This window comes from Triticum urartu, chromosome 6A (assembly GCF_056163025.1).
Source record: "Triticum urartu cultivar PI428250 chromosome 6A, HENAU_Tu73, whole genome shotgun sequence".
Lineage (NCBI taxonomy): Eukaryota > Viridiplantae > Streptophyta > Magnoliopsida > Poales > Poaceae > Triticum > Triticum urartu.
This window is the reverse complement of record NC_141878.1, coordinates 9,997,414-10,017,933: the sequence shown is the minus strand read 5'-3', so window position 1 is coordinate 10,017,933 and position 20,520 is coordinate 9,997,414.

Sequence of the window (20,520 nt, the reverse complement as noted above, 5' to 3'; positions counted from 1 at the left end):
TTCCCCCCTCCAGGTGCCGGCGGCAGCGCCGTCCGTGAGGGGGGCACACCCCGGACACGCGTGCCGGGCGTTTGCAACCGTGACAACACTTCCAGACTTGTGAGAGGCCGCCGGCGCAAGATTTGGCGGCATGCTAGCCCCCGGAGGCCGCCGGCCACAGCCGTAGACGCACGAAGGGCAATCCGCGTTGTGGGAATTTTTCGGATACTTCTCCATCACCAAAAATTATGAAAAAATTCCATCGTTCCTATAGCACATGTGCCCGCGTCGTGCAAAAAATATCATGATTTTATCGCGCTCCGAGTATTTAGTAATATTGACGCCGCATCGTTACCGCAGAACGTCTACTACCGTGTCATCGCCGTCCGTGAGGGGGGCCACGCCCCGGAGACGCGTCCCGCCTCTTCGGACATGCCACCACACCAACCCACATGTATGAGGGCCCGGTGCGACGCACCGGTGGCATTGCTACCCCCGAGTGCCCCCGTCCCGCCTAACCCTGTAGTGTTTGACCACGGGATCTACCCCTTTGACTTTGCACGTACGGGCTTTGACCAGTGGACCTCCCCACCCGGTTGTGTTAGGTCAGCCCATAGGAACACTTTGGAGCAACATCCGGGGCAGACCCACAGCAAGATCCCCTCCGTGTAGACCCCACGCGTCCGTTTCCCCCCTCCAGGTGCCGGCGGCAGCGTCGTCCGTGAGGGGGGCACACCCCGGACACGCGTGCCGGGCTTTTGCAACCGCGACAACACTTCCAGACTTGTGAGAGGCCGCCGGCGCAAGATTTGGCGGCATGCTAGCCCCCGGAGGCCGCCGGCCACAGCCGTAGACGCGCGAAGGGCAACCCGCGTAGTGGGAAATTTTCGGATACTTCTACATCACCAAAAATTCTGAAAAAATACCATCGTTCCTATAGCACATGTGCCCACGTCGTGCAAAAAAAATCATGATTTTATCGCGCTCCGAGTATTTAGTAATATTGACGCCGCATCGTTACCGCAGAACGTCTACTACCGTGTCATCGCCGTCCGTGAGGGGGGCCACGCCCCAGAGACGCGTCCTGCCTCTTCGGACATGCCACCACACCACCCCGCATGTATGAGGGCCCGGTGCGACGCTCCAGTGGCATTGCTACCCCCCAAGTGCCCCCGTCCCGCCTAACCCTGTAGCGTTTGACCACGGGATCTACCCCTTTGACTTTGCACGGACGGGCTTTGACCAGTGGACCTCCCCACCCGGTTGTGTTAGGTCAGCCCGTAGGAACACTTTGGAGCAACATCCGGGGCAGATCCACAGCAAGATCCCCTCCGTGTAGACCCCACGCGTCCGTTTCCCCCCTCCAGGTGCCGGCGGCAGCGCCGTCCGTGAGGGGGGCACACCCCGGACACGCGTGCCGGGCGTTTGCAACCGTGACAACACTTCCAGACTTGTGAGAGGCCGCCGGCGCAAGATTTGGCGGCATGCTAGCCCCCGGAGGCCGCCGGCCACAGCCGTAGACGCACGAAGGGCAATCCGCGTAGTGGGAATTTTTCGGATAGTTCTCCATCACCAAAAATTATGAAAAAATTCCATCGTTCCTATAGCACATGTGCCCGCGTCGTGCAAAAAAAATCATGATTTTATCGCGCTCCGAGTATTTAGTAATATTGACGCCGCATCGTTACCGCAGAACGTCTACTACCGTGTCATCGCCGTCCGTGAGGGGGGCCACGCCCCGGAGACGCGTCCCGCCTCTTCGGACATGCCACCACACCAGCCCGCATGTATGAGGGCCCGGTGCGACGCACCGGTGGCATTGCTACCCCCGAGTGGCCCCGTCCCGCCTAACCCTGTAGTGTTTGACCACGGGATCTACCCCTTTGACTTTGCACGGACGGGCTTTGACCAGTGGACCTCCCCACCCGGTTGTGTTAGGTCAGCCCATAGGAACACTTTGGAGCAACATCCGGGGCAGACCCACAGCAAGATCCCCTCCGTGTAGACCCCACGCGTCCGTTTCCCCCCTCCAGGTGCCGGCGGCAGCGTCGTCCGTGAGGGGGGCACACCCCGGACACGCGTGCCGGGCTTTTGCAACCGCGACAACACTTCCAGACTTGTGAGAGGCCGCCGGCGCAAGATTTGGCGGCATGCTAGCCCCCGGAGGCCGCCGGCCACAGGCGTAGACGCGCGAAGGGCAATCCGTGTAGTGGGAAATTTTCGGATACTTCTACATCACCAAAAATTCTGAAAAAATACCATCGTTCCTATAGCACATGTGCCCACGTCGTGCAAAAAAAATCATGATTTTATCGCGCTCCGAGTATTTAGTAATATTGACGCCGCATCGTTACCGCAGAACGTCTACTACCGTGTCATCGCCGTCCGTGAGGGGGGCCACGCCCCAGAGACGCGTCCTGCCTCTTCGGACATGCCACCACACCACCCCGCATGTATGAGGGCCCGGTGCGACGCTCCCGTGGCATTGCTACCCCCCAAGTGCCCCCGTCCCGCCTAACCCTGTAGCGTTTGACCACGGGATCTACCCCTTTGACTTTGCACGGACGGGCTTTGACCAGTGGACCTCCCCACCCGGTTGTGTTAGGTCAGCCCGTAGGAACACTTTGGAGCAACATCCGGGGCAGATCCACAGCAAGATCCCCTCCGTGTAGACCCCACGCGTCCGTTTCCCCCCTCCAGGTGCCGGCGGCAGCGCCGTCCGTGAGGGGGGCACACCCCGGACACGCGTGCCGGGCGTTTGCAACCGCGACAACACTTCCAGACTTGTGAGAGGCCGCCGGCGCAAGATTTGGCGGCATGCTAGCCCCCGGAGGCTGCCGGCCACAGCCGTAGACGCGCGAAGGGCAATCCGCGTAGAGGGAATTTTTCGGATACTTCTCCATCACCAAAAATTATGAAAAAATACCATCGTTCCTATAGCACATGTGCCCACGTCGTGCAAAAAAAATCATGATTTTATCGCGCTCCGAGTATTTAGTAATATTGTCGCCGCATCCTTACCGCAGAACGTCTACTACTGTGTCATCGCCGTCCGTGAGGGGGGCCACGCCCCGGAGACGCGTCCCGCCTCTTCGGACATGCCACCACACCACCCCGCATGTATGAGGGCCCGGTGCGACGCACCGATGGCATTGCTACCCCCAGTGCCCCCGTCCCGCCTAACCCTGTAGCGTTTGACCACGGGATCTACCCCTTTGACTTTGCACGGACGGGCTTTGACCAGTGGACCTCCCCACCTGGTTGTGTTAGGTCAGCCCATAGGAACACTTTGGAGCAACATCCGGGGCAGACCCACAGCAAGATCCCCTCCGTGTAGACCCCACGTGTCCGTTTCCCCCCTCCAGGTGCCGGCGGCAGCGCCGTCCGTGAGGGGGGCACACCCCGGACACGCGTGCCGGGCGTTTGCAACCGCGACAACACTTCCAGACTTGTGAGAGGCCGCCGGCGCAAGATTTGGCGGCATGCTAGCCCCCGGAGGCCGCCGGCCACAGCCGTAGACGCGCGAAGGGCAATCCGCGTAGTGGGAATTTTTCGAATACTTCTCCATCACCAAAAATTATGAAAAAATTCCATCGTTCCTATAGCACATGTGCCCGCGTCGTGCAAAAAAAATCATGATTTTATCACGCTCCGAGTATTTAGTAATATTGACGCCGCATCGTTACCGCAGAACGTCTACTACCGTGTCATCGCCGTCCGTGAGGGGGGCCACGCCCCGGAGACGCGTCCCGCCTCTTCGGACATGCCACCACACCACCCCGCATGCATGAGGGCCCGGTGCGACGCTCCGGTGGCATTGCTACCCCCAGTGCCCCCGTCCCGCCTAACCCTGTAGCGTTTGACCACGGGATCTACCCCTTTGACTTTGCATGGACGGGCTTTGACCAGTGGTCCTCCCCACCCGGTTGTGTTAGGTCAGCCCATAGGAACACTTTGGAGCAACATCCGGGGCAGACCCACAGCAAGATCCCCTCCGTGTAGACCCCACGCGTCCGTTTCCCCCCTCCAGGTGCCGGCGGCAGCGCCGTCCGTGAGGGGGGCACAACCCGGACATGCGTGCCGGGCGTTTGCAACCGCGACAACACTTCCGGACTTGTGAGAGGCCGCCGGCGCAAGATTTGGCGGCATGCTAGCCCCCGGAGGCCGCCGGCCACAGCCGTAGACGCGCGAAGGGCAATCCGCGTAGAGGGAATTTTTCGGATACTTCTCCATCACCAAAAATTATGAAAAAATACCATCGTTCCTATAGCACATGTGCCCCCGTCGTGCAAAAAAAATCACGATTTTATCGCGCTCCGAGTATTTAGTAATATAGACGCCGCATCGTTACCGCCGAACGTCTACTACCGTGTCATCGCCGTCCGTGAGGGGGGCCACGCCCCGGAGACGCGTCCCGCCTCTTCGGACATGCCACCACACCACCCCGCATGTATGAGGGCCCAGTGCGATGCTCCGGTGGCATTGCTACCCCCAGTGCCCCCGTCCCGCCTAACCCTGTAGCATTTGACCACGGGATCTACCCCATTGACTTTGCACGGACGGGCTTTGACCAGTGGACCTCCCCACCCGGTTGTGTTAGGTCAGCCCATAGGAACACTTTGGAGCAACATCCGGGGCAGACCCACAGCAAGATCCCCTCCGTGTAGACCCCACGCGTCCGTTTCCCCCCTCCAGGTGCCGGCGGCAGGGCCGTCCGTGAGGGGGCCACACCCCGGACACGCGTGCCGGGCGTTTGCAACCGCGACAACACTTCCAGACTTGTGAGAGGCCGCCGGCGCAAGATTTGGCGGCATGCTAGCCCCCGGAGGCCGCCGGCCCCAGCCGTAGACGCGTGAAGGGCAATCCGCGTAGAGGGAATTTTTCGGATACTTCTCCATCACCAAAAATTATGAAAAAATACCATCGTTCCTATAGCACATGTGCCCACGTCGTGCAAAAAAAATCATGATTTTATCGCGCTCCCAGTATTTAGTAATATTGTCACCGCATCCTTACCGCAGAACGTCTACTACCGTGTCATCGCCGTCCGTGAGGGGGGCCACGCCCCGGAGACGCGTCCCGCCTCTTCGGACATGCCACCACACCACCCCGCATGTATGAGGGCCCTATGCGACGCTCCGGTGGCATTGCTACCCCCAGTGCCCCTGTCCCGCCTAACCCTGTAGCGTTTGACCACGGGATCTACCCCTTTGACTTTGCATGGACGGGCTTTGACCAGTGGACCTCCCCACCAGGTTGTGTTAGGTCAGCCCATAGGAACACTTTGGAGCAACATCCGGGGCAGACCCACAGCAAGATCCCCTCCGTGTAGACCCCACGCGTCCGTTTCCCCCCTCCAGGTGCCGGCGGCAGCGCCGTCCGTGAGGGGGGCACACCCCTGACACGCGTGCCGGGCGTTTCAACCGCGACAACACTTCCAGACTTGTGAGAGGCCGCCGGCGCAAGATTTGACGGCATGCTAGCCCCCGGAGGCTGCCGGCCACAAACGTAGACGCGCGAAGGGCAATCCGCGTAGAGGGAATTTTTCGGATACTTCTCCATCACCAAAAATTATGAAAAAATACCATCGTTCCTATAGCACATGTGCCCACGTCGTGCAAAAAAAATCACGATTTTATCGCGCTCCGAGTATTTAGTAATATTGACGCCGCATCGTTACCGCAGAACGTCTACTACCGTGTCATCGCCGTCCGTGAGGGGGGCCACGCCCCGGAGACGCGTCCCGCCTCTTCGGACATGCCACCACACCACTCCGCATGTATGAGGGCCCGGTGCGACGCTCCGGTGGCATTGCTACCCCCCAAGTGCCCCAGTCCCCCCTAACCCTGTAGCGTTTGACCACGGGATCTACCCCTTTGACTTTGCACGGACGGGCTTTGACCAGTGGACCTCCCCACCCGGTTGTGTTAGGTCAGCCCATAGGAACACTTTGGAGCAACATCCGGGGCAGACCCACAGCAAGATCCCCTCCGTGTAGACCCCTACGCATCCGTTTCCCCCCTCCAGGTGCCGGCGGCAGCGCCGTCCGTGAGGGGGGCACACCCCGGACACGCGTGCCGGGCGTTTGCAACCACGAAAACACTTCCAGACTTGTGAGAGGCCGCCGGCGCAAGATTTGGCGGCATGCTAGCCCCCGGAGGCCGCCGGCCACAGCCGTAGACGCGCGAAGGGCAATTCGCGTAGAGGGAATTTTTCGGATACTTCTCCATCACCAAAAATTATGAAAAAATACCATCGTTCCTATAGCACATGTGCCCACGTCGTGCAAAAAAAATCATGATTTTATCGCGCTCCGAGTATTTAGTAATATAGACGCCGCATCGTTACCGCCGAACGTCTACTACCGTGTCATCGCCGTCCGTGAGGGGGGCCACGCCCCGGAGACGCGTCCCGCCTCTTCGGACATGCCACCACACCACCCCGCATGTATGAGGGCCCGGTGCGATGCTCCGGTGGCATTGCTACCCCCAGTGCCCCCGTCCCGCCAAACCCTGTAGTGTTTGACCACGGGATCTACCCCTTTGACTTTGCACGGACGGGCTTTGACCAGTGGACCTCCCCACCCGGTTGTGTTAGGTCAGCCCATAGGAACACTTTGGAGCAACATCCGGGGCAGACACACAGCAAGATCCCCTCCGTGTAGACCCCACGCGTCCGTTTCCCCCCTCCAGGTGCCGGCGGCAGCGCCGTACGTTAGGGGGGCACACCCCAAACATGCGTGCCGGGCGTTTGCAACCGCGACAACACTTCCAGACTTGTGAGAGGCCGCCGGCGCAAGATTTGGCAGCATGCTAGCCCCCGGAGGCTGCCGGCCACAGCCGTAGACGCGCGAAGGGCAATCCGCGTAGTGGGAATTTTTTGGATACTTCTCCATCACCAAAAATTATGAAAAAATTCCACCGTTCCTATAGCACATGTGCCCGCGTCGTGCAAAAAAATCACGATTTTATCGCGCTCCGAGTATTTAGTAATATTGACGCCGCATCGTTACCGTAGAACGTCTACTACCGTGTCATCGCCGTCCGTGATGGGGGCCACGCCCCGGAGACGCGTCCCGCCTCTTCGGACATGCCACCACACCACCCCGCATGTATGAGGGCCGGTGCGACGCTCCGGTGGCATTGCTACCCCCAGTGCCCCCGTCCTGCCTAACCCTGTAGCGTTTGACCACGGGATCTACCCCTTTGACTTTGCACGGACGGGCTTTGACCAGTGGAGCTCCCCACCCGGTTGTGTTAGGTCAGCCCATAGGAACACTTTGGAGCAACATCCGGGGCAGACCCACAGCAAGATCCCCTCCGTGTAGACCCCGCGCGTCCGTTTCCCCCCTCCAGGTGCCGGCGGCAGCGCCGTCCTTGAGGGGGGCACACCCCGGACACGCGTGCCGGGCGTTTGCAACCGCGACAACACTTCCAGACTTGTGAGAGGCCGCCGGCGCAAGATTTGGCGGCATGCTAGCCCCAGAGGCCGCCGGCCACAGCCGTAGACGCGCGAAGGGCAATCCGCGTAGTGGGAATTTTTCGGATACTTCTCCATCACCAAAAATTATGAAAAAATACCATCGTTCCTATAGCACATGTGCCCACGTCGTGCAAAAAAAATCATGATTTTATCGCGCTCCGAGTATTTAGTAATATTGTCGCCGCATCCTTACCGCAGAACGTCTACTACTGTGTCATCGCCGTCCGTGAGGGGGGCCACGCCCCGGAGACGCGTCCCGCCTCTTCGGACATGCCACCACACCACCCCGCATGTATGAGGGCCCGGTGCGACGCTCCGATGGCATTGCTACCCCCAGTGCCCCCGTCCCGCCTAACCCTGTAGCGTTTGACCACGGGATCTACCCCTTTGACTTTGCACGGACGGGCTTTGACCAGTGGACCTCCCCACCTGGTTGTGTTAGGTCAGCCCATAGGAACACTTTGGAGCAACATCCGGGGCAGACCCAATGCAAGATCCCCTCCGTGTAGACCCCACGTGTCCGTTTCCCCCCTCCAGGTGCCGGCGGCAGCGCCGTCCGTGAGGGGGGCACACCCCGGACACGCGTGCCGGGCGTTTGCAACCGCGACAACACTTCCAGACTTGTGAGAGGCCGTCGGCGCAAGATTTGGCGGCATGCTAGCCCCCGGAGGCCGCCGGCCACAGCCGTAGACGCGCGAAGGGCAATCCGCGTAGTGGGAATTTTTCGAATACTTCTCCATCACCAAAAATTATGAAAAAATTCCATCGTTCCTATAGCACATGTGCCCGCGTCGTGCAAAAAAAATCATGATTTTATCACGCTCCGAGTATTTAGTAATATTGACGCCGCATCGTTACCGCAGAACGTCTACTACCGTGTCATCGCCGTCCGTGAGGGGGGCCACGCCCCGGAGACGCGTCCCGCCTCTTCGGACATGCCACCACACCACCCCGCATGCATGAGGGCCCGGTGCGACGCTCCGGTGGCATTGCTACCCCCAGTGCCCCCAGTGCCCCCGTCCCGCCTAACCCTGTAGCGTTTGACCACGGGATCTACCCCTTTGACTTTGCATGGACGGGCTTTGACCAGTGGTCCTCCCCACCCGGTTGTGTTAGGTCAGCCCATAGGAACACTTTGGAGCAACATCCGGGGCAGACCCACAGCAAGATCCCCTCCGTGTAGACCCCTACGCATCCGTTTCCCCCCTCCAGGTGCCGGCGGCAGCGCCGTCCGTGAGGGGGGCACACCCCGGACACGCGTGCCGGGCGTTTGCAACCGCGAAAACACTTCCAGACTTGTGAGAGGCCGCCGGCGCAAGATTTGGCGGCATGCTAGCCCCCGGAGGCCGCCGGCCACAGCCGTAGACGCGCGAAGGGCAATCCGCGTAGAGGGAATTTTTCGGATACTTCTCCATCACCAAAAATTATGAAAAAATACCATCGTTCCTATAGCACATGTGCCCACGTCGTGCAAAAAAAATCATGATTTTATCGCGCTCCGAGTATTTAGTAATATAGACGCCGCATCGTTACCGCCGAACGTCTACTACCGTGTCATCGCCGTCCGTGAGGGGGGCCACGCCCCGGAGACGCGTCCCGCCTCTTCGGACATGCCACCACACCACCCCGCATGTATGAGGGCCCGGTGCGATGCTCCGGTGGCATTGCTACCCCCAGTGCCCCCGTCCCGCCAAACCCTCTAGTGTTTGACCACGGGATCTACCCCTTTGACTTTGCACGGACGGGCTTTGACCAGTGGACCTCCCCACCCGGTTGTGTTAGGTCAGCCCATAGGAACACTTTGGAGCAACATCCGGGGCAGACACACAGCAAGATCCCCTCCGTGTAGACCCCACGCGTCCGTTTCCCCCCTCCAGGTGCCGGCGGCAGCGCCCTACGTTAGGGGGGCACACCCCAAACATGCGTGCCGGGCGTTTGCAACCACGACAACACTTCCAGACTTGTGAGAGGCCGCCGGCGCAAGATTTGGCAGCATGCTAGCCCCCGGAGGCTGCCGGCCACAGCCGTAGACGCGCGAAGGGCAATCCGCGTAGTGGGAATTTTTTGGATACTTCTCCATCACCAAAAATTATGAAAAAATTCCACCGTTCCTATAGCACATGTGCCCGCGTCGTGCAAAAAAATCACGATTTTATCGCGCTCCGAGTATTTAGTAATATTGACGCCGCATCGTTACCGCAGAACGTCTACTACCGTGTCATCGCCGTCCGTGATGGGGGCCACGCCCCGGAGACGCGTCCCGCCTCTTCGGACATGCCACCACACCACCCCGCATGTATGAGGGCCGGTGCGACGCTCCGGTGGCATTGCTACCCCCAGTGCCCCCGTCCTGCCTAACCCTGTAGCGTTTGACCACGGGATCTACCCCTTTGACTTTGCACGGCCGGGCTTTGACCAGTGGAGCTCCCCACCCGGTTGTGTTAGGTCAGCCCATAGGAACACTTTGGAGCAACATCCGGGGCAGACCCACAGCAAGATCCCCTCCGTGTAGACCCCGCGCGTCCGTTTCCCCCCTCCATGTGCCGGCGGCAGCGCCGTCCTTGAGGGGGGCACACCCCGGACACGCGTGCCGGGCGTTTGCAACCGCGACAACACTTCCAGACTTGTGAGAGGCCGCCGGCGCAAGATTTGGCGGCATGCTAGCCCCAGAGGCCGCCGGCCACAGCCGTAGACGCGCGAAGGGCAATCCGCGTAGTGGGAATTTTTCGAATACTTCTCCATCACCAAAAATTATGAAAAAATTCCATCGTTCCTATAGCACATGCGCCCGCGTCGTGCAAAAAAAAATCATGATTTTATCACGCTCCGAGTATTTAGTAATATTGACGCCGCATCGTTACCGCAGAACGTCTACTACCGTGTCATCGCCGTCCGTGAGGGGGGCCACGCCCCGGAGACGCGTCCCGCCTCTTCGGACATGCCACCACACCACCCCGCATGCATGAGGGCCCGGTGCGACGCTCCGGTGGCATTGCTACCCCCAGTGCCCCCGTCCCGCCTAACCCTGTAGCGTTTGACCACGGGATCTACCCCTTTGACTTTGCATGGACGGGCTTTGACCAGTGGTCCTCCCCACCCGGTTGTGTTAGGTCAGCCCATAGGAACACTTTGGAGCAACATCCGGGGCAGACCCACAGCAAGATCCCCTCCGTGTAGACCCCACGCGTCCGTTTCCCCCCTCCAGGTGCCGGCGGCAGCGCCGTCCGTGAGGGGGGCACAACCCGGACATGCGTGCCGGGCGTTTGCAACCGCGACAACACTTCCGGACTTGTGAGAGGCCGCCGGCGCAAGATTTGGCGGCATGCTAGCCCCCGGAGGCCGCCGGCCACAGCCGTAGACGCGCGAAGGGCAATCCGCGTAGAGGGAATTTTTCGGATACTTCTCCATCACCAAAAATTATGAAAAAATACCATCGGTCCTATAGCACATGTGCCCCCGTCGTGCAAAAAAAATCACGATTTTATCGCGCTCCGAGTATTTAGTAATATAGACGCCGCATCGTTACCGCCGAACGTCTACTACCGTGTCATCGCCGTCCGTGAGGGGGGCCACGCCCCGGAGACGCATCCTGCCTCTTCGGACATGCCACCACACCACCCCGCATGTATGAGGGCCCGGTGCGATGCTCCGGTGGCATTGCTACGCCCCAGTGCCCCCGTCCCGCCTAACCCTGTAGCGTTTGACCACGGGATCTACCCCATTGACTTTGCATGGACGGGCTTTGACCAGTGGACCTCCCCACCCGGTTGTGTTAGGTCAGCCCATAGGAACACTTTGGAGCAACATACGGGGCAGACCCACAGCAAGATCCCCTCCGTGTAGACCCCACGCGTCCGTTTCCCCCCTCCAGGTGCCGGCGGCAGCGCCGTCCGTGAGGGGGGCACACCCCGGACACGCGTGCCGGGCGTTTCCAACCGCGACAACACTTCCAGACTTGTGAGAGGCCGCCGGCGCAAGATTTGGCGGCATGCTAGCCCCCGGAGGCCGCCGCCCACAGCCGTAGACGCGCGAAGGGCAATCCGCGTTGTGGGAATTTTTCGGATACTTCTCCATCACCAAAAATTATGAAAAAATTCCATCGTTCCTATAGCACATGTGCCCGCGTCGTGCAAAAAAAAATCACGATTTTATCGCGCTCCGAGTATTTAGTAATATTGACGCGGCATCGTTACCGCAGAACGTCTACTACCGTGTCATCGCCGTCCGTGAGGGGGGCCACGCCGCGGAGACGCGTCCCGCCTCTTCGGACATGCCACCACACCACCTCGCATGTATGAGGGACCGGTGCGATGCTCCGGTGGCATTGCTACCCCCAGTGCCCCCGTCCCGCCTAACCCTGTAGCGTTTGACCACGGGATCTACCCCTTTGACTTTGCACGGACGGGCTTTGACCAGTGGACCTCCCCACCCGGTTGTGTTAGGTCAGCCCATAGGAACACTTTGGAGCAACATCCGGGGCAGACCCACAGCAAGATCCCCTCCGTGTAGACCCCTACGCATCCGTTTCCCCCCTCCAGGTGCCGGCGGCAGCGCCGTCCGTGAGGGGGGCACACCCCGGACACGCGTGCCGGGCGTTTGCAACCGCGAAAACACTTCCAGACTTGTGAGAGGCCGCCGGCGCAAGATTTGGCGGCATGCTAGCCCCCGGAGGCCGCCGGCCACAGCCGTAGACGCGCGAAGGGCAATCCGCGTAGAGGGAATTTTTCGGATACTTCTCCATCACCAAAAATTATGAAAAAATACCATCGTTCCTATAGCACATGTGCCCACGTCGTGCAAAAAAAATCATGATTTTATCGCGCTCCGAGTACTTAGTAATATAGACGCCGCATCGTTACCGCCGAACGTCTACTACCGTGTCATCGCCGTCCGTGAGGGGGGCCACGCCCCGGAGACGCGTCCCGCCTCTTCGGACATGCCACCACACCACCCCGCATGTATGAGGGCCCGGTGCGATGCTCCGGTGGCATTGCTACCCCCAGTGCCCCCGTCCCGCCAAACCCTGTAGTGTTTGACCACAGGATCTACCCCTTTGACTTTGCACGGACGGGCTTTGACCAGTGGACCTCCCCACCCGGTTGTGTTAGGTCAGCCCATAGGAACACTTTGGAGCAACATCCGGGGCAGACACACAGCAAGATCCCCTCCGTGTAGACCCCACGCGTCCGTTTCCCCCCTCCAGGTGCCGGCGGCAGCGCCGTACGTTAGGGGGGCACACCCCAAACATGCGTGCCGGGCGTTTGCAACCACGACAACACTTCCAGACTTGTGAGAGGCCGCCGGCGCAAGATTTGGCAGCATGCTAGCCCCCGGAGGCTGCCGGCCACAGCCGTAGACGCGCGAAGGGCAATCCGCGTAGTGGGAATTTTTTGGATACTTCTCCATCACCAAAAATTATGAAAAAATTCCACCGTTCCTATAGCACATGTGCCCGCGTCGTGCAAAAAAATCACGATTTTATCGCGCTCCGAGTATTTAGTAATATTGACGCCGCATCGTTACCGCAGAACGTCTACTACCGTGTCATCGCCGTCCGTGATGGGGGCCACGCCCCGGAGACGCGTCCCGCCTCTTCGGACATGCCACCACACCACCCCGCATGTATGAGGGCCGGTGCGACGCTCCGGTGGCATTGCTACCCCCAGTGCCCCCGTCCTGCCTAACCCTGTAGCGTTTGACCACGGGATCTACCCCTTTGACTTTGCACGGACGGGCTTTGACCAGTGGAGCTCCCCACCCGGTTGTGTTAGGTCAGCCCATAGGAACACTTTGGAGCAACATCCGGGGCAGACCCACAGCAAGATCCCCTCCGTGTAGACCCCGCGCGTCCGTTTCCCCCCTCCATGTGCCGGCGGCAGCGCCGTCCTTGAGGGGGGCACACCCCGGACACGCGTGCCGGGCGTTTGCAACCGCGACAACACTTCCAGACTTGTGAGAGGCCGCCGGCGCAAGATTTGGCGGCATGCTAGCCCCAGAGGCCGCCGGCCACAGCCGTAGACGCGCGAAGGGCAATCCGCGTAGTGGGAATTTTTCGAATACTTCTCCATCACCAAAAATTATGAAAAAATTCCATCGTTCCTATAGCACATGCGCCCGCGTCGTGCAAAAAAAAATCATGATTTTATCACGCTCCGAGTATTTAGTAATATTGACGCCGCATCGTTACCGCAGAACGTCTACTACCGTGTCATCGCCGTCCGTGAGGGGGGCCACGCCCCGGAGACGCGTCCCGCCTCTTCGGACATGCCACCACACCACCCCGCATGCATGAGGGCCCGGTGCGACGCTCCGGTGGCATTGCTACCCCCAGTGCCCCCGTCCCGCCTAACCCTGTAGCGTTTGACCATGGGATCTACCCCTTTGACTTTGCATGGACGGGCTTTGACCAGTGGTCCTCCCCACCCGGTTGTGTTAGGTCAGCCCATAGGAACACTTTGGAGCAACATCCGGGGCAGACCCACAGCAAGATCCTCTCCGTGTAGACCCCACGCGTCCGTTTCCCCCCTCCAGGTGCCGGCGGCAGCGCCGTCCGTGAGGGGGGCACAACCCGGACATGCGTGCCGGGCGTTTGCAACCGCGACAACACTTCCGGACTTGTGAGAGGCCGCCGGCGCAAGATTTGGCGGCATGCTAGCCCCCGGAGGCCGCCGGCCACAGCCGTAGACGCGCGAAGGGCAATCCGCGTAGAGGGAATTTTTCGGATACTTCTCCATCACCAAAAATTATGAAAAAATACCATCGGTCCTATAGCACATGTGCCCCCGTCGTGCAAAAAAAATCACGATTTTATCGCGCTCCGAGTATTTAGTAATATAGACGCCGCATCGTTACCGCCGAACGTCTACTACCGTGTCATCGCCGTCCGTGAGGGGGGCCACGCCCCGGAGACGCATCCTGCCTCTTCGGACATGCCACCACACCACCCCGCATGTATGAGGGCCCGGTGCGATGCTCCGGTGGCATTGCTACCCCCCAGTGCCCCCGTCCCGCCTAACCCTGTAGCGTTTGACCACGGGATCTACCCCATTGACTTTGCATGGACGGGCTTTGACCAGTGGACCTCCCCACCCGGTTGTGTTAGGTCAGCCCATAGGAACACTTTGGAGCAACATACGGGGCAGACCCACAGCAAGATCCCCTCCGTGTAGACCCCACGCGTCCGTTTCCCCCCTCCAGGTGCCGGCGGCAGCGCCGTCCGTGAGGGGGGCACACCCCGGACACGCGTGCCGGGCGTTTCCAACCGCGACAACACTTCCAGACTTGTGAGAGGCCGCCGGCGCAAGATTTGGCGGCAAGCTAGCCCCCGGAGGCCGCCGCCCACAGCCGTAGACGCGCGAAGGGCAATCCGCGTTGTGGGAATTTTTCGGATACTTCTCCATCACCAAAAATTATGAAAAAATTCCATCGTTCCTATAGCACATGTGCCCGCGTCGTGCAAAAAAAAATCACGATTTTATCGCGCTCCGAGTATTTAGTAATATTGACGCGGCATCGTTACCGCAGAACGTCTACTACCGTGTCATCGCCGTCCGTGAGGGGGGCCACGCCCCGGAGACGCGTCCCGCCTCTTCGGACATGCCACCACACCACCCCGCATGTATGAGGGCCCGGTGCGATGCTCCGGTGGCATTGCTACCCCCAGTGCCCCCGTCCCGCCAAACCCTGTAGTGTTTGACCACGGGATCTACCCCTTTGACTTTGCACGGACGGGCTTTGACCAGTGGACCTCCCCACCCGGTTGTGTTAGGTCAGCCCATAGGAACACTTTGGAGCAACATCCGGGGCAGACCCACAGCAAGATCCCCTCCGTGTAGACCCCTACGCATCCGTTTCCCCCCTCCAGGTGCCGGCGGCAGCGCCGTCCGTGAGGGGGGCACACCCCGGACATGCGTGCCGGGCGTTTGCAACCGCGACAACACTTCCAGACTTGTGAGAGGCCGCCGGCGCAAGATTTTGCGGCATGCTAGCCCCCGGAGGCCGCCGGCCACAGCCGTAGACGCGCGAAGGGCAATCCGCGTAGAGGGAATTTTTCGGATACTTCTCCATCACCAAAAATTATGAAAAAATTCCATCGTTCCTATAGCACATGTGCCCGCGTCGTGCAAAAAAATCACGATTTTATCGCGCTCCGAGTATTTAGTAATATTGACGCCGCATCGTTACCGCAGAACGTCTACTACCGTGTCATCGCCGTCCGTGATGGGGGCCACGCCCCGGAGACGCGTCCCGCCTCTTCGGACATGCCACCACACCACCCCGCATGTATGAGGGCCGGTGCGACGCTCCGGTGGCATTGCTACCCCCAGTGCCCCCGTCCTGCCTAACCCTGTAGCGTTTGACCACGGGATCTACCCCTTTGACTTTGCACGGACGGGCTTTGACCAGTGGAGCTCCCCACCCGGTTGTGTTAGGTCAGCCCATAGGAACACTTTGGAGCAACATCCGGGGCAGACCCACAGCAAGATCCCCTCCGTGTAGACCCCGCGCGTCCGTTTCCCCCCTCCAGGTGCCGGCGGCAGCGCCGTCCTTGAGGGGGGCACACCCCGGACACGCGTGCCGGGCGTTTGCAACCGCGACAACACTTCCAGACTTGTGAGAGGCCGCCGGCGCAAGATTTGGCGGCATGCTAGCCCCAGAGGCCGCCGGCCACAGCCGTAGACGCGCGAAGGGCAATCCGCGTAGTGGGAATTTTTCGGATACTTCTCCATCACCAAAAATTATGAAAAAATACCATCGTTCCTATAGCACATGTGCCCACGTCGTGCAAAAAAAATCATGATTTTATCGCGCTCCGAGTATTTAGTAATATTGTCGCCGCATCCTTACCGCAGAACGTCTACTACTGTGTCATCGCCGTCCGTGAGGGGGGCCACGCCCCGGAGACGCGTCCCGCCTCTTCGGACATGCCACCACACCACCCCGCATGTATGAGGGCCCGGTGCGACGCTCCGATGGCATTGCTACCCCCAGTGCCCCCGTCCCGCCTAACCCTGTAGCGTTTGACCACGGGATCTACCCCTTTGACTTTGCACGGACGGGCTTTGACCAGTGGACCTCCCCACCTGGTTGTGTTAGGTCAGCCCATAGGAACACTTTGGAGCAACATCCGGGGCAGACCCAATGCAAGATCCCCTCCGTGTAGACCCCACGTGTCCGTTTCCCCCCTCCAGGTGCCGGCGGCAGCGCCGTCCGTGAGGGGGGCACACCCCGGACACGCGTGCCGGGCGTTTGCAACCGCGACAACACTTCCAGACTTGTGAGAGGCCGTCGGCGCAAGATTTGGCGGCATGCTAGCCCCCGGAGGCCGCCGGCCACAGCCGTAGACGCGCGAAGGGCAATCCGCGTAGTGGGAATTTTTCGAATACTTCTCCATCACCAAAAATTATGAAAAAATTCCATCGTTCCTATAGCACATGTGCCCGCGTCGTGCAAAAAAAATCATGATTTTATCACGCTCCGAGTATTTAGTAATATTGACGCCGCATCGTTACCGCAGAACGTCTACTACCGTGTCATCGCCGTCCGTGAGGGGGGCCACGCCCCGGAGACGCGTCCCGCCTCTTCGGACATGCCACCACACCACCCCGCATGCATGAGGGCCCGGTGCGACGCTCCGGTGGCATTGCTACCCCCAGTGCCCCCAGTGCCCCCGTCCCGCCTAACCCTGTAGCGTTTGACCACGGGATCTACCCCTTTGACTTTGCATGGACGGGCTTTGACCAGTGGTCCTCCCCACCCGGTTGTGTTAGGTCAGCCCATAGGAACACTTTGGAGCAACATCCGGGGCAGACCCACAGCAAGATCCCCTCCGTGTAGACCCCTACGCATCCGTTTCCCCCCTCCAGGTGCCGGCGGCAGCGCCGTCCGTGAGGGGGGCACACCCCGGACACGCGTGCCGGGCGTTTGCAACCGCGAAAACACTTCCAGACTTGTGAGAGGCCGCCGGCGCAAGATTTGGCGGCATGCTAGCCCCCGGAGGCCGCCGGCCACAGCCGTAGACGCGCGAAGGGCAATCCGCGTAGAGGGAATTTTTCGGATACTTCTCCATCACCAAAAATTATGAAAAAATACCATCGTTCCTATAGCACATGTGCCCACGTCGTGCAAAAAAAATCATGATTTTATCGCGCTCCGAGTATTTAGTAATATAGACGCCGCATCGTTACCGCCGAACGTCTACTACCGTGTCATCGCCGTCCGTGAGGGGGGCCACGCCCCGGAGACGCGTCCCGCCTCTTCGGACATGCCACCACACCACCCCGCATGTATGAGGGCCCGGTGCGATGCTCCGGTGGCATTGCTACCCCCAGTGCCCCCGTCCCGCCAAACCCTCTAGTGTTTGACCACGGGATCTACCCCTTTGACTTTGCACGGACGGGCTTTGACCAGTGGACCTCCCCACCCGGTTGTGTTAGGTCAGCCCATAGGAACACTTTGGAGCAACATCCGGGGCAGACACACAGCAAGATCCCCTCCGTGTAGACCCCACGCGTCCGTTTCCCCCCTCCAGGTGCCGGCGGCAGCGCCCTACGTTAGGGGGGCACACCCCAAACATGCGTGCCGGGCGTTTGCAACCACGACAACACTTCCAGACTTGTGAGAGGCCGCCGGCGCAAGATTTGGCAGCATGCTAGCCCCCGGAGGCTGCCGGCCACAGCCGTAGACGCGCGAAGGGCAATCCGCGTAGTGGGAATTTTTTGGATACTTCTCCATCACCAAAAATTATGAAAAAATTCCACCGTTCCTATAGCACATGTGCCCGCGTCGTGCAAAAAAATCACGATTTTATCGCGCTCCGAGTATTTAGTAATATTGACGCCGCATCGTTACCGCAGAACGTCTACTACCGTGTCATCGCCGTCCGTGATGGGGGCCACGCCCCGGAGACGCGTCCCGCCTCTTCGGACATGCCACCACACCACCCCGCATGTATGAGGGCCGGTGCGACGCTCCGGTGGCATTGCTACCCCCAGTGCCCCCGTCCTGCCTAACCTTGTAGCGTTTGACCACGGGATCTACCCCTTTGACTTTGCACGGCCGGGCTTTGACCAGTGGAGCTCCCCACCCGGTTGTGTTAGGTCAGCCCATAGGAACACTTTGGAGCAACATCCGGGGCAGACCCACAGCAAGATCCCCTCCGTGTAGACCCCGCGCGTCCGTTTCCCCCCTCCATGTGCCGGCGGCAGCGCCGTCCTTGAGGGGGGCACACCCCGGACACGCGTGCCGGGCGTTTGCAACCGCGACAACACTTCCAGACTTGTGAGAGGCCGCCGGCGCAAGATTTGGCGGCATGCTAGCCCCAGAGGCCGCCGGCCACAGCCGTAGACGCGCGAAGGGCAATCCGCGTAGTGGGAATTTTTCGAATACTTCTCCATCACCAAAAATTATGAAAAAATTCCATCGTTCCTATAGCACATGCGCCCGCGTCGTGCAAAAAAAAATCATGATTTTATCACGCTCCGAGTATTTAGTAATATTGACGCCGCATCGTTACCGCAGAACGTCTACTACCGTGTCATCGCCGTCCGTGAGGGGGGCCACGCCCCGGAGACGCGTCCCGCCTCTTCGGACATGCCACCACACCACCCCGCATGCATGAGGGCCCGGTGCGACGCTCCGGTGGCATTGCTACCCCCAGTGCCCCCGTCCCGCCTAACCCTGTAGCGTTTGACCACGGGATCTACCCCTTTGACTTTGCATGGACGGGCTTTGACCAGTGGTCCTCCCCACCCGGTTGTGTTAGGTCAGCCCATAGGAACACTTTGGAGCAACATCCGGGGCAGACCCACAGCAAGATCCCCTCCGTGTAGACCCCACGCGTCCGTTTCCCCCCTCCAGGTGCCGGCGGCAGCGCCGTCCGTGAGGGGGGCACAACCCGGACATGCGTGCCGGGCGTTTGCAACCGCGACAACACTTCCGGACTTGTGAGAGGCCGCCGGCGCAAGATTTGGCGGCATGCTAGCCCCCGGAGGCCGCCGGCCACAGCCGTAGACGCGCGAAGGGCAATCCGCGTAGAGGGAATTTTTCGGATACTTCTCCATCACCAAAAATTATGAAAAAATACCATCGGTCCTATAGCACATGTGCCCCCGTCGTGCAAAAAAAATCACGATTTTATCGCGCTCCGAGTATTTAGTAATATAGACGCCGCATCGTTACCGCCGAACGTCTACTACCGTGTCATCGCCGTCCGTGAGGGGGGCCACGCCCCGGAGACGCATCCTGCCTCTTCGGACATGCCACCACACCACCCCGCATGTATGAGGGCCCGGTGCGATGCTCCGGTGGCATTGCTACGCCCCAGTGCCCCCGTCCCGCCTAACCCTGTAGCGTTTGACCACGGGATCTACCCCATTGACTTTGCATGGACGGGCTTTGACCAGTGGACCTCCCCACCCGGTTGTGTTAGGTCAGCCCATAGGAACACTTTGGAGCAACATACGGGGCAGACCCACAGCAAGATCCCCTCCGTGTAGACCCCACGCGTCCGTTTCCCCCCTCCAGGTGCCGGCGGCAGCGCCGTCCGTGAGGGGGGCACACCCCGGACACGCGTGCCGGGCGTTTCCAACCGCGACAACACTTCCAGACTTGTGAGAGGCCGCCGGCGCAAGATTTGGCGGCATGCTAGCCCCCGGAGGCCGCCGCCCACAGCCGTAGACGCGCGAAGGGCAATCCGCGTTGTGGGAATTTTTCGGATACTTCTCCATCACCAAAAATTATGAAAAAATTCCATCGTTCCTATAGCACATGTGCCCGCGTCGTGCAAAAAAAAATCACGATTTTATCGCGCTCCGAGTATTTAGTAATATTGACGCGGCATCGTTACCGCAGAACGTCTACTACCGTGTCATCGCCGTCCGTGAGGGGGGCCACGCCGCGGAGACGCGTCCCGCCTCTTCGGACATGCCACCACACCACCCCGCATGTATGAGGGACCGGTGCGATGCTCCGGTGGCATTGCTACCCCCAGTGCCCCCGTCCCGCCTAACCCTGTAGCGTTTGACCACGGGATCTACCCCTTTGACTTTGCACGGACGG